The sequence below is a fragment of the Schistocerca serialis genome, chromosome 4 (assembly GCF_023864345.2).
Source record: "Schistocerca serialis cubense isolate TAMUIC-IGC-003099 chromosome 4, iqSchSeri2.2, whole genome shotgun sequence".
NCBI classification, from domain to species: Eukaryota; Metazoa; Arthropoda; class Insecta; order Orthoptera; family Acrididae; genus Schistocerca; species Schistocerca serialis.
In genome coordinates this window covers 123,086,651-123,102,363 of record NC_064641.1, presented here as the reverse complement: position 1 = coordinate 123,102,363, position 15,713 = coordinate 123,086,651, and the positions used below count along the sequence as shown (strand labels likewise).

General features: G+C 44.4%; 1 protein-coding gene across 1 annotated transcript in view; it reads left to right on the top strand.

Moving 5' to 3' along the window:
* Positions 1-2,602: 2,602 nt before the first annotated feature.
* Positions 2,603-15,713, top strand: part of LOC126474876 (proton-coupled amino acid transporter-like protein pathetic) — a 146,526-nt gene continuing 133,415 nt past the window's right edge. The window contains exon 1 of the mRNA XM_050102359.1: positions 2,603-2,692. The gene's annotated coding sequence lies outside the window, so the exon portion shown is untranslated. The remainder of the gene's footprint in view (positions 2,693-15,713) is intronic.

Sequence of the window (15,713 nt, the reverse complement as noted above, 5' to 3'; positions counted from 1 at the left end):
AGCTGTAGAAATACAAAAACAAGTGAACAGCTTCTCCAGCGTACTGCAGCGAACGACCGTCGCAGGTAGCAAGAGGAGAACCGCACCGGAAATGACCGCGGAGAAGCCCTCGGACGTTGGCGCGTCAGGTACAAATGGTGTGCGGCCGCGACCTCGGCTGCTGACACTTATTCGACCCCTGATGACGTACGCAGCTCCCGTCTGGGGATACGCTGCGCCTACACACCTGCGCCGTCTGCAACTCATACAAAACAAAGTACTCAAAATCATAAGCAATGCTCCACGATACACACTCATCGCGGACATTCACCGGGAATACCGACTTGAGGCTCTCACGGAGGTAATCCACAAACTCACCACAAGACTATACAGAAACTCCAGACATTCGCAGAACCCGTTTACTCTGAATCTGGGGAACTACGACCACAACCATAGATGGATACATAAAAGTCCAAAAGACATACTTGTAAGGACCTAACATCTATGGCCAAGCACACGCAAACACAACGGTACAGGTGAGCCCCTGTTAATCAGACGCCATTACTGGATATCCAGCTGGAATACACTGCCGAATAACTGGCACCACGCAGGGAAGCCGTACCGTACACTGCATGCAGACAAGCTCCACACATCCCCCACACAGTGAGATGATCTATGGCCGATCTCCCACTACTGTATAACGATCTTGATTGTTCCAGGAATGTAGCGGCTGCAGTAACTGGGATACATCGCCATCGCTTGCCACGGTAATGATGCATGATACCCATACTACAAATCCAACCTTGCATGGACTATCGCACCTAGTAAGCCACTACTGATCTTACTACCCATCCCACTGTCGCAGAGGTTTTCTCCCATTGCACGAGCCTTGGCACTTTTTTCCCTCTGCTCTTGAAATCGCTACCCTCACTCGCGTTTCGTCCACTATCTATCACCTGATGGATCGTGTGATTGCGTAGTCTTACCCAGACGCACGGATAACATCACAGCCCAGCATCCTGTGATCCACTTACTAGATAACTAACATATTGACGGAGGTGACAGTAGAACTTTTGGTTTGGTCACCACGTTGGTGCGGGCGTAGAGGGGCTCCCTCTCTCTCTATTCGTTTAGTCGGTTCCGGCTCTTCGTGACCCCATGAACCAAATCACGCCACTTTTTCCTGTCTTGCACTTTCTCCCGTAGACCTTCCAGGTTGGAACACATTGCTTCTGTGATGCCATCGATCCATCTCATCCTCTGACGTCCTCTTCTTCTAGTTCCTTCAATCTTCCCCAGCATTAATGTTTTTTCCAGCGAGGCATGCCTTCGCTTTGTGTGTCCAAAGTAGGTCAGCTTTTGTTTTAAGATTAGACCTTCTAGGGAGAAATCTGGTTTAATTTGCTCCAATATTGATCTGTTGGTTCTCTTTACCGTCCATGGAACTCTAAGAAGTTTCCTCCAACACCACAATTCGAAGGAGTCAATTCTTCGCCGTTCAGCCTTTCTAATGGTCCAGGTCTCACATCCATACATCACAACTGGAAAGACCATAGCCCTCACAATACGGATCTTTGTTGCTAGTGTTATATCTCTGGACCTTATAACCTTGTCAAGGTTTGACATCGCCTGTCTACCGGGACCCATCTCCATCTAAAAAAAAAAAAAAAAAAAAAAAAAAAAAAAAAAAAAAAAAAAAAAAATCACATGAACGTCGGCCGAAGAACCCGAGACAGAAGCCAATAAGCAGTTTGTCAATAAGTGGCCACGAACGCCTTAACAATTTTGTAGTTAAAATATTACCACAGTATTTCTGTACTAGTGTTACCACAAATAAAACGTTAGCGCCTCTGTCTTAATGACGCTTGAAAGGTTCAAATGGCTCTGAGCACTATGGGACTTAACATCTTATGTCATCAGTCCCCTACAACTTTACTTAAACCTAACGTAAGGACATCACACACATCCATGCCCGAGGCAGGATTCGAACCTGCGACCGTAGCGGTCGCGCGGTTGCAGACTGAAGCGCCTAGAACCGCTCGGCCACCATCGGCCGGTTGACACTTGAAAGAAAATCTTTCTTATTGCCGGTGAGAATCTGTCAGTTTCCTTGTGTGGCACTTACAACATTCTTAATGAGCCATTTATCTTATAATTTGTCTGATAGTTTTTTGCAGTGATGTGCTGAGCTGTATAATTCTGTGGTAACAGATTATATGTTCTATATTTTGGTTAAAAATAAGTTATGTAAAAGAAAGAGGTTCACGGATTTTTGATTCTCCTAACAAATGTGAGGGTTTGACATTTCTACTCATCATTTGTTCCTTGGTTCTACTTGAGCCCCATCCGTCACAGAGTTTCAGTCACGTAGAGGGAATCAGTTATTGAAACGTGTAATTCGCTGCACGTGCGTGGCATTTACGGCCCTGTAGCAGAAGGTAAGCAGCAGTGGGGTGACGATTGGCGACTGATTGTCGCTGGCATGCGAATGTAGTGGGTTGCGGGGAGGGGAGGCGGGGGAGAAGCGTGGGAGAGGGGGGGGGAGTGACAAAGACCTTGGCTGTGAGGCGATTACTGCGCCTCGCCTGGTGGACGTTACGAGTACCACAGCAGAACAGGACAGTCCGCGAGGGAGGCGTCAACACTGCACTGCCGCCGCTACTGTGTGCTCCTGTGGGGACCAAACAACCAGCAGGCTACGTCGTCTTTACAGGTACCTCAGCACCGGCCTCTAATACGACTGTCAGAAAAAGTCCGTGTTTCTTGACCTGACATTCGGCAAACTATTTTTGAATCGAGATAGGAATAAAAAAAAAAAGACTGTGAATGAGATGTAGGCTTGTGGTTTGTATTAAGTTTTTAGCCATCAAAAGAGATGCTGGAGAAATTCAAGAAGTTGGGCCCCGAGCTGGATTGAAGAGTTTTTAGCAAACAGAACACAGCATGTTGTTCTCAATGGAGAGACGTCTACAGACGTTAAAGTAACGTCTGGCGTGCCACAGGGGAGTGTTATGGGACCATTGCTTTTCACAATAAATATAAATGACCTAGTAGATAGTGTCGAAAGTTCCATGCTGCTTTTCGCGGATGATGCTGTAGTATACAGAGAAGTTGCAGCATTAGAAAATTGTAGTGAAATGCAGGAAGATCTGCAGCGGATAGGCACTTGCTGCAGGGAGTGGCAACTGACCCTTAACATAGACAAATGTAATGTATTGCGAATACATATAAAGAAGGATCCTTTATTGTATGATTACATGATAGCGGAACAAACACTGGTAGCAGTTACTTCTGTAAAATATCTGGGAGTATGCGTACGAAACGATTTGAAGTGGAATGATAATATACAATTAATTGTTGGTAAGGCGGGTGCCAGGTTGAGATTCATTGGGAGAGTCCTTAGAAAATGTAGTCCATCAGGAAAGCAGGTGGCTTACAAACCACTCTTTCGACCTATACTTGAGATTGCTCATCAGTGTGGGATGCGTATCAGGTCGGGTTGAGGAGATAGAGAAGATCCGAGGAAGAGCGGCGCGTTTGGTCACAGGGTTATTTGGTAAGCGTGATAGGGTTACGGAGATGGTTAGCAAACTCAAGTGGCAGACTCTGCAAGAGAGGCGCTCTGCTTCGCGGTGTAGCTTGCTCTTCAGGTTTCGAGAGGGTGCGTTTCTGGATGAGGTATCGAATATATTGCTTCCCCCTACTTATACCTCCCGAGGAGATCACGAATGTAAAATTAGAGAGATTCGTGCGCGCACGGAGGCTTTCCGGCAGTCGCTCTTCCCGCGAACCATACGCGACTGGATATCTTCACCCTCAACGCTGCCCGTGACGCTTGTGGAGGTCGTGCAGTCGGTGAGTCTCTAAGGCACTCGCGCCACCTCGCATCCTTGTGCCTGTGGTGCCTTTGCCCTGGGTGTGTCTTGTTCGGACGACACAGCAGTTACCTCTGCTAATGCGTAGTGTGCATTCAGGCAATAAATCTTTTTAACGTACCCTCGTATGCATCCTGGTAATTACAGGGGATAGGCAAAATAATGTGAACTGCGGTAGTAATGGGACTGTTGCGTTTGGCGGTCAACAACGGAGGTAAGGCACATGTTGCGTTGTACTGTTCGTGTTCAGTACGGACTAGGCATTGGCGCAGGTTGTTTACGAGTAGTGCACACTTCGTATTTGCATTCAGAGGCCGAGGTCGACGTGCAATGAAGGACCTAACAGAGTTCGAAAGAGGGCAAATTGTGGGGGCCCGATTAGCTGTAGCATCAGTAACGAAGACAGCCAACTTATTGAATGTTTCATGAGCAAGTATTTCAACAGTCATGACAGCCAACACAAAACATGAAAGACATCATCGTGCGAAGTTAATAGTGGGCACAAATCGAAACTAAATGACAGACCATCGTATGCTAATACGAATTGTGTCGAAACAACACAAAATACGACAGCTAAAGTGACTGCAGAGCTCAACAGCCATCTTCGAGACCCCGTAATGATCGATACTATTCGCCGAGAACTTCATAAAGCGAATATTCATGGACAAGCTGCTATACCGAAACCATTAGTGATGACAACCACTGCAAAGAAGCGTAAAACATGGTGTCAGGAGCATAAATCCTGGACGGATGATCAGTGGAAACATATCATATGGTCCGACTAGCTAATGTTCTCGTCATTTCCGACATCGGGTCCGGTTTACGTCTGGGAACACCAAAAGAGCTCTACAGTCCTGATTGCTTGATTCCATCGGTTAAATATGGAGGTGGAAGTGTGATGATCTGGGCAGCCATATCATGTTATTGTGCATCATTACTCTCAAAGGCCGTGTTACAGCCAACGATTATGTGAACATTTGAGGTGATCAGGTGCGCCCAATGATTCAACTGTTGTTCCCCAAAAATGATGCCATATTTCAGGACGATAATGCACCCATTCACTCAGCCAAGCCAGTACAATCGTGGTATGAGGAGCGTGCAACTGAACTGCAGCGTTTTCCCCAGCCAGGACAGTTCGTGGACTTGAACACTATGGAACCCTTGTGTGTGGTATTGGGCCGGCCGTGGTGGCCGAGCGGTTCTAGGCGCTACAGTCTGGAACCGCGCGACCGCAACGGTCGCAGGTTCTAATCCTGGATGTGTGTGATGTCCTTAGGTTAGTTAGGTTTAAGTAGTTCTAAGTTCTAAGGGACTGATGACTTCAGAAGTTAAGTCCCATAGTGCTCAGAGCCATTTGAACCATTTTTTTGTGTGGTATTGGAGCACAGACTGCGGAGCAGATTTCTGCCTCCCTCGTCACGACAGGAGTTAGAAGAGGTTCTGCTACAAGAGTGGCATAACATTCCACTGGGACTACACAATCATTATAGGCCAGTATTCCAAGAAGAATCGTAGCTTTATTACAGGCAAACGGGGGTCCAACCTCTTATTAATAAATCATTCCCAAATAAGTACAGATGTTCACATTATTTTGCCTGTCACCTGTAAATTCGATGGAATCACTTATTTTTTACATCAAAGGAGAATACAGAAGTTCCATTTTTCGGAAAATGACTGCTACAAATGAAGTTATGTTTCGAGGATGTCAGCTGTTCTCTGTGTTCAGTTTGCACCCGTTTCTGTAGAAATTCTGGGCACCACAGCGAAATTCTGAAAGGATTTTATATTTTGTAGTAGCATTATTTGTTTTTCTCGAAGATGGTTCAGAATGGTTCAAATGGCTCTGAGCACTATGGGACTTAATATTTTAGGTCATCAGTCCCCTTGAACTTAGAACTACTTAAACTTAACTAACCTAAGGACATCATGCACATCCATGCCAGAGGCAGGATTCGAACCTGCGACCGTAGCAGTCCCGCGGTTCCGGACGGAAGCTCCTAGAACCGCACGGCCAGCGCGGCCGGCTTTTTCTCGAAGACCATTTTCTTTTTATAATGCGCGATACGTAACTAAACTATGGGACTGAGCGCCACTCCCTGTCATTCAGCGAGTACTGTATCTGTATGCGACAACACTCTTGACCATTGTGGCTCAGAATATAAGAAAATGAATCACTTGAGAATCACAAGCACTAACACTACTAACAGTTCCGAAATGCCCCTCGTCGATACAGAGAACGTCATAGTTTTCCTTGCAGAGCTGTAATCTGTTCGTTGTTGTTGTTGTTGTGGTCTTCAGTCCTGAGACTGGTTTGATGCAGCTCTCCATGCTACTCTATCCTGTGCAAGCTTTTTCATCTCCCAGTACCTACTGCAACCTACATCCTTCTGAATCTGCTTAGTGTATTCATCTCTTGGTCTCCCTCTACGATTTTTACCCTCCACGCTGCCCTCCAATACTAAATTGGTGATCCCTTGATGCCTCAGAACATGTCCTACCAATCGATCCCTTCTTCTGGTCAAGTTGTGCCACAAACTTCTCTTCTCCCCAATCCTATTCAATACTTCCTCATTAGTTATGTGATCTACCCATCTAATCTTCAGCATTCTTCTGTAGCACCACATTTCGAAAGCTTCTATTCTCTTCTTGTCCAAACTATTTATCGTCCATGTTTCACTTCCATACATGGCTACACTCCATACGAATACTTTCAGAAATGACTTCCTGACACTTAAATCTATACTGGATGTTAACAAATTTCTCTTCTTCAGAAACGCTTTCCTTGCCATTGCCAGCCTACATTTTATATCCTCTCTACTTCGACCATCATCAGTTATTTTGCTCCCCAAATAGCAAAACTCCTTTACTACTTTAAGTGCCTCATTTCCTAATCTAATTCCCTCAACATCACCCGACTTAATTTGACTACATTCCATTATCCTTGTTTTGCTTTTGTTGATGTTCATCTTATATCCTCCTTTCAAGACACTGTCCATTCCATTCAACTGCTCTTCCAAGTCCTTTGCTGTCTCTGACAGAATTACAATGTCATCGGCGAACCTCAAAGTTTTTATTTCTTCTCCATGAATTTTAATACCTACTCCGAATTTTTCTTTTGTTTCCTTTACTGCTTGCTCAATATACAGATTGAACAACATCGGGGAGAGGCTACAACCCTGTCTTACTCCCTTCCCAACCACTGCTTCCATTTCATGTCCCTCGACTCTTATAACTGCCATCTGGTTTCTGTACAAATTGTAAATAGCCTTTCGCTCCCTGTATTTTACCCCTGCCACCTTTAGAATTTGAAAGAGAGTATTCCAGTCAACATTGTCAAAAGCTTTCTCTAAGTCTACAAATGCTAGAAACGTAGGTTTGCCTTTCCTTAATCTTTCTTCTAAGATAAGTCGTAAGGTCAGTATTGCCTCACGTGTCCCAGTGTTTCTACGGAATCCAAACTGATCTTCCCCGAGGTTGGCTTCTACTAGTTTTTCCATTCGTCTGTAAAGAATTCGTGTTAGTATTTTGCAGCTGTGACTTATTAAGCTGATAGTTCGGTAATTTTCACATCTGTCAACACCTGCTTTCTTTGGGATTGGAATTATTATATTCTTCTTGAAGTCTGAGGGTATTTCGCCTGTTTCATACATCTGTTCGTATATGAGGTTTATTCAAAAAGTAAGACCAGGTTGGTCGCAAGATGAAAACCACTGAGAAAATCAAAAATGGCTTTTCTCCAACAGTTAGCCACACCATCCAGCTACTTTTCTATAATGTTACCGCTCCAACTTAGACATTTGTTGTAGCGTTGTGGCAACATTCCAATACTGTCGTCATAGAAGACAGCCACCTGTGATTTCCACCAATGCTCTGCTTTGGTCTACAGCTCATTGACTGCCAGAATGTTGTTTTCAAATCCAGCGGTTTATGTAAGCAGAGATGAAACTCAGTGGGAGCCAATTACGCGCTGTGTTGTGGGTCATCACACATTTACCATCGAAAAGGCTGCAGGAGAATCTTCGTTACCCATGCAGTGTGTGACACGAAGTGTTATGAAGAAGGAACCGCATGACAGTTGTGTTATGTGGGCTGCATGAAATCAGGCAAAATCTCTCACCAGGTCTTAATACTTGGCGGGAGACGCTGTTTCCTAAGCATCGTTACGTGCTTGCTGTGCGCTCCAAATGGAAAAGAGCGACGCGACGCGTTCGATGGGCATATTAAAGATGCTGCCCAAGACATCTGTGCAAAGCTTCATCAGATTTACTTCCCAAATAGCCCTTTAGTACCAATGTCGATACGAACGACTGACTGTCGGCATGCTGCCAGCATTTTGTGTCGATGTCTGCGATGCTAGTGGCGCTCGTTGATACATAAACTGTGAATTTGTCTGTAGTCTCGCAGCGTCGACACTATATTTCCATGCAGCTCTAAGGTTGCAGTGTCTGGCTTGGTTAAAGTTATTATTCCACCTCCCCTCCTTGATGACGGAGTCCCAGTAGGCTGATGAATTGGTAACGTCTTGGTCCACTTGGACTGGTAAGTTCTTGGCGCTTTTGGACTTGCACTTATCACTACTGCTGCTGTCATGGAATCTGTTGATTGTTCCCAAAGAGTGATTGTTTTTATTTACCAGGGACGTGACAGAAGATATTTCGAGAGTGACGTCAGTATGGGACTGTGACATCCCGTTAAACTAATTTACTTCAGAGACTTCAAAACTCACCGTGAGTTCACTAAGTGCCAACCATTTAATACTGGGTGGCAAGTGGAACCTCGCAAGCCAAACAAATGAACCTCATTTAAAACCGATAAGATGAAGTATTTCAGACCAGGGCAAGAATACTTACCAAATACCACCTGCGACAACTGTGGTTTTCTGGTGAACATATGATGCGTTTACTGAGTTATGTTGTTTAGGACCCACCTATTAGTCGATCACAACATTATTGCACCTGGAGAGGAGGGTACTTCGATTGGCTTACCGTGAGCTTTTATCGTAATATTTCACTAGGACACGTTGAACCAGTTGCTACCATATACACAGCCGTCCTGAAGGCAACCGCAATGTGATACGTTTCTCTTAGTCACCACTGTACTTGTTTACTCTAACATCACCGCGTGAATCTGACAACGGCCACGGGAGAAGAAGTGCAATAATATTGTGGTCAGGTAAGAAGTGTCAATGCGAAAGTTAAACAAACACTTTTGTATATGATTCCGCCTGCCTGTCCACTGGAAAGTCTAGTCTTCGGTAAGACAAGATTACGGTACCAACCCAACTTTTAGAATAAACAGCACGTAACTGTTCTCTAACATCGGACATAATCCCTGCGTATGACATCTGCAGACTTCTTCGAGGCTTCACCTCGACTTCAACGGAATCATACAGAAAACACATATGTGTCGTATGCAGAAAGGTGTGTAAGAATAGTACTTCCATATACACTGTACAGCCAGAACATTATTACCATCAACCTACTAACGATATAAAACCGTCCAGGCGATAGCAGCGTGACCTGGCGGGGGACAGTTTGGTTTCCAGAAAGGTTTTTCAACGAAAAATGCTATATATACTTTCACTAATGAAATATTAAATGCTCTGAGTAACCGGAAGTCACCCGTTGGGACTTTTTGTGATCTATCAAAGGCTTTTGTTTGTGTAAATCATGGAATACTTCTAGATAAGCTCAAGTACTATAGTATGAATGGGACAGTGCTCAAATGGTTTAGATCATACCTAACTGGAAGAGTGCAGAAAGCTGAAATGAACAGTTCACATAATATTCAAAAAACTGGTGATTTCTCAAACTGGGGAACAATTAAGAATGGGGTGCCGCAAGGTTCGGTCTTGGGTCCTCTGCTATTCTTAATATATATTAATGACTTGCCATTCTATATTCACGAAGATGCAAAGCTGGTACTTTTTGCCGATGATATAAGTATAGCTATCACACCCGACAGACAAGAATTAACTGATGAAATTGTAAACGATGTTTTTCAGAAAATCATTAAGTGTTTCTCTACAAATGGGCTCTCATTAAACTTTGACAAAACACAGTACATACAGTTCCACACAGTAAATGGAATGACCCCATTAATAAATATAGACTTCGATCAGAAATCGGTAGCTAAGGTAGAATATTCAAAATTTCTAGGTGTATGCATTGATGAGGGGTTGAACTGGAAAAAGCACACTGAGGATCTGCTGAAACGTTTGAGTTCAGCTACTTATGCTATTAGGGTCACTGCTAATTTTGGCGATATACATCTGAGTAAATTAGCTTACCACGCCTATTTTCATTCTCTGCTTTCGTATGGCATCGTATTCTGGGGTAACTCATCATTGAGTAAAAGAGTGTTCATTGCACAAAAGCGTGTAATCAGAATAATTGCTGGAGCTCATCCAAGATCATCCTGCAGACACTTATTTAAAGAGCTAGAAATCTTCATTGTAGCCTCACAATATATATATTCACTTATCAAATTTGTTATTAACAATCCGAATTCAAAAGTAATAGCAATGTACATGGCTACAACACTAGGAGAAAGGATGATCTTCACTACTCAAGGTTAAATCTAACTTTGACTCAGAAGGGGGTAAATTATGCTGCCACAAAAGTCTTTGGTCACTTATCTAATAGCATCAAAAGTTTGACAGATAGCCATATAGCATTTAAAAGGAAATTAAAAGAATTTCTTAATGGCAACTCCTTCTACTCATTAGATGAATTTTTGGATATAGTACGTGGGTAATTTCCCAACCTAAAAAAAAAAAAAGAAATTAAAAATATTGAGTGTCATGTAATATTTTGCCTAATGTAATAGCTTGTATAGACACCTTTTATTAACCTGGCACTTTCCACATCATTACGAAGTATCGTATTCATGATCTATGAAACAAGTACTAATCTAATCTAATCTAATGACTGCTAGGAACACATACGGTGCGTGTAGCATCAGTGGGCAAGCTGTTCGTTTGTAGAATGGGGAAGGCGTGCGAAGTATCTGAGTTCGACCGAGGGCAGATCGTGATGGCTCGGAGACTCGCCACAACCATTTCGGTAACTACACGACTTGCCGGGTGTTCGAGGAGTGCTGTGTTAGGTGTCTTCAACACGTGGCGAAACCAATGTGAAACCACGTTCAGACGTCGTGGGGATGGGCGGCCACACCTCATAACAGATGTCGGACGTCGTAGGCTGGCCAGACGGGTAAAACGGGACAGGTGGCGAACTGAGTCGGAACTAACATCAGATTTTAATGCCGGGCAGAGTACAAGTATGTCTATACACACAGTGTGCCAAACACTCCCAACTATGGGCCCCCACAGTCGATGACCCATGCATGTGGCAATATTAACACCACGACAACGGCAATTACGACTGAAATGGGTACGTGACCATCGACAACGCAAGTTGACACAGTGGCAGAGCGTTGCAGTGCCTGACGAATCCCGATAACTTCCTCTCCATGCCGAGGGGAGGGCGCGAATCCGTCGTCTTCCAGGGGAACAGCTCCTTGACACCTGTACTGCGGGACAGAGCTAAGATGGCGGCGGCTGCATTGTCCTCTGGGAAACATACACGTGGGAATCAATGGGTCCAGTGGAGTTCGTGCAAGACACCATGACGGCCAAAGAATATCGTGCACTGGTTACAGAGCACATACATCTTTTCATGACGATCATTTTTCAACAAGATAATGCGCCATGTTGCAAATACAGGAGTGTGACGGAGAGGTTCGAGGAACACGGTGGCGTGTTTTAGTCGGGCTCACCAACCCGCCAGATCTGAACCCGATCGAACACGTCTGGGATGTGATTGAAATTGGCGTCAGAGCTCATCGCTACCTTCCCCGGAATCTAAGGGAATTAGGTGACTTGTATGTGCAGATGTGGTGCCGGCTCCCTCCAGCGACCTAGCAAGGCTTCGTTGCTTCCATGCCACGACACGTCGCCGCCGGTAGAGATACCGCCTATTCGACAGATGGTCATAATGCTCTGTCTGATCAGTGTATTCCGAAAGAAGTATTTGCTAACATGTTCCAAGAGATTTATGACCGTTACAATAACTATAGACTATAAAAACTGAACATGTGTTTTATGTGTATGCTTTCCACTTTTTTGTGTTACCAGTAACTGAAATACCTCGATACAAGTTGTATGTTAGGTATTTAAGCGCAATTCGTGACACACAGTACCTCGAGTGGAAGGACAAGTAATTTCAAAACTGGTTTCGACGCGCTGTTCTGAGCTCACGTTGTATCTTATCGCTCATATGATTCTGCAGGAAGGCGGCGCTGTGTAAAAGCCTTCGGACGAACAGCGAAACTTCTTTTTGTTTCGTGTCTGTGCGAATAATGTACAGTGCCTATCCATAGTATTTTTCTCGATTACGTCACTGTTGTTGAAAGGAACACACGACTTACAGTAAAATATGTTCGTCATATCCATGTTTTTTCTCTTCACTGTGTGGAGAAGAGAGAGATCAATAGCTGTTCGGGGTAGCCGAGCGGTTCTAGGCGCTACAGTCTGGAACCGCGCGACCGCTACGGTCACAGGTTCGAATCCTGCCTCGGGCATGGATGTGTGTGATGTCCTTAGGTTAGTTAGGTTTAAGTAGTTCTAAGTTCTAGGGGAATGATGACCATAGAAGTTAAGTCCCATAGTGCTCAGAGCCATGTGAACCAGAGCGATCAATAGGTCCACGCTGAAGGGCACACGCGTGTGTCCCACTCAATAGAAGTGAGTAAGTCCATCAGAAGGTAACCAGAAACTACGTACGTTATACCGTCTGCCGGCTAGAGATGGCAACATCATATCGATATGTAGGAAATATCGATATTCTGTGGAGAAAGCATCCACTTTCTTACATTGATAGTGTCGAGGGGAAGAAATACAGGTGGAGGAGGGTAGAATTAATCATCTCGTGTCGACGTCGAAGTAAATAAAGGCGAAGGGCACGTACTAGTCAGCGGGCAGTGAAAAGCTGTAACCTGGTTGGTCAGAATCTATCCTCAACGTCATTAATAGAATGGTTCAAATGGCTCTGAGCACTATGGGACTTAACATCTGAGGTCGTAAGTTCCCTAGACCTAGAACTCCTTAAACCTTACTAACCTAAGGACATCACACACACCCTTGCCTGAGGTAGGATTGGAACCCGCGACCGTGGCAGCAGCGCGGTTCGGGACTGAAGCGCCTAGAACAGCTCGGCCACAGCAACTAAAGCAACTAAAACGAAAATGTAGATGGCAGCATGAAAGTGTAGCGGAAGGCCTTGTATGCCCAATGGCTCGTCTGAGGAAAGAAATTTCATTCCACATAGCCGTGAAAGCCTTTGAACCCGATCCTGCTTACAGACGTGAATAATTAAATCATTTCTCACGTTACGTATGTAGGCACTGGGAACTTATGACGTCAGCTGTTTGCCGCCCTAAGCTAAAACAGACGGGTGATGTAGGTGAACATGTAAAGCTCTGTTAATGTACTTTCAGTAAATTTTTATACCAGCTGACAAACTGGATACTGCATGTGCATTGTTTTTTTTTTAATTTTCTATTAGAAACGGAAACAAAAATATAAACTGTGTTTGTATTGTAACATCAAAAATAAATTCGTGAATACACTTTTGAAGCTGTGAAACAATAGTACAAAGATCCTGTAGAGTTGCTGTTCACTGGGAGTCGCTGCTTCGCGTGTCTACAGCGCGATTTTTGGAACTTCTGTGTGGCAACGCAGCGTCATAGCTACAGAGTCGGACAAAAGTATTCAGACATTGGGAGTAATCAGAGAAGTAAACCTTAAATGTGTTTTTAACTCAAAAGATATATTTTATTCTTTACAAATGTAGACTTCATGTGCCAATACGGACACATGCAGAACAACAAGTAACTAAACACTCCTTATGTGAAAAAAAGAAAGAAAATCTAAATATACAATGGGTGAAAGAATTCAGACACTCAGCAGTCAGTATTTGCATCCCTTTCTCTGTGTTACAGTCCTAGGTTTTTGTGGCATCGAGTAAACAACCTATTTCGTTATATCCGAACCGATATTGATCCATTCTTCTTCTATCAACACACGAAAATGTGCTAAAATGCTCACTTGTCGTTTGTGTAGTCTCGTTCTCAGGTCATTCCAGATGTTTACGATAGGATTGAGGTCCGAACACTGCGGTGGGGTAATGAGGTGATGACGCTTGTTGAATAGGATCCACAATTTGACAATTTCTTCCGTATGCTTAGGATCATTGTCTTGTTGGAAATAAAAGTCACCTCGAAGACCCAACTTCGCAGCACTTTTCGTCGGATTTTGTTTGAGTATATCGAGATAGACAAATTTGTCCACGATGCCTTCAATAAAGACAAGCTCACCACCACCTCTGGAAGACTTGCATCCCCACACCATCACACTGCCACCTCCATGTTTGATGGTTGCTTGCATGTTTTTGAGCTCCAACTCTGTGTTTGCTTGACGCCACACTAAACTGCGGCCATCCACGTGGTTCAAAGTAAATTTAAATTATCACTCCCCAGAATCTTGTCCCAAAAGGTCACATCCTTGCCGACAAACTCTTCTGCAAAAACCATCCGCATTTTTGCATTGCACTTACTGACGAACGGTTTGCGCCTGGGCACTCTGGAATTGTACCCAACACCGTTCAGGTATCTGCGCACTGTTCTAACACTAACATCGGTACCAACGCCTTCGGCCAGTTCTGCCGCTATAGCAGCGACCGTTGCCCGCGAGTCGTTTTTCACCGTTCGAACTTCCTCTTGTCTCTATTCCTGAATTTCTGAGGACATCCAGGTCTTGGACGATTGACGAGACTTTTTTCTTCTTTCTATTTCTGGACGATACTAAATCTAGTTTTTCGGCTTCGGTTGACGACATTGCCTATTTCTGCACATAATTTTCCCTCACCGTGCAGCCGCATAATTAGCCTTCGCTCTTGCACTGTCGTTTTTCTACCTTTACGGGACATGGTGCTACGATGGTCTTTTTGGACTCGTCCTGTGCTTTCCTGTAATACGAAACAGCTGCCTTACGTACACTGGCTGCTTGCTGCCGCCGAGTTGTGCCTTCAGACCGCGGTTACCTTGTCAAGCAGGGCAGTGTCTGATTACTTTTGCGCCGCGCGAAACACGTACCTGTAATGATAACACGGAACTAATCGTTCCAGGTAAAGGGTATAGTGACATTCGCATAGCCGACGTCGTTCGAAATATTCCCTGCATTATGGCACATGCGCAGATACACATTCCGTGTATGCATCAGTCAAAATTGAGAGTGAGAGAAGCATGTGACCTGTGTCTGAATACTTTTGTCCGCCTCTGTATGTAGACGGCTGTTGTTTTCCCCTTAAAGCTGTTTGCGGTTCGCAGTTTAAAGCTGTCAAAAGCGCTGCTAGGTGTCAGGGATCTCAAAAAAAAAAAAAAAAAATGTTCAAATGTGTGTGAAATCCTATGGGACTTAACTGCTAAGGTCATCAGTCCCTAAGCTTACACACTACTTAACCTAAATTATCCTAAGGACAAACACACACACCCATGCGCCAGGGAGGACTCGAACCTCCGCCGGGACCAGCAGCACAGTCCATGACTGCAGCGCCCCTGACCGCTCGGCTAATCCAGCGCGGCTCAGGGATCTCCTTAAGTTGAGTCGACCATAAGTGTCTTCGTAGTAAAGAATAAAGCCTCATTCAGTACTTCTTCACAATTTCAGTGTTTATGACGTCATATCTCTTAAACTATCTGTCGTACAACAATATACTTGCAGAGTTTCGTCACAGTCCCCTTCCAAAAAATTTTGGAAATTTATGATTGGTTCCTATGGGACCAAACTGATGAGGTAAT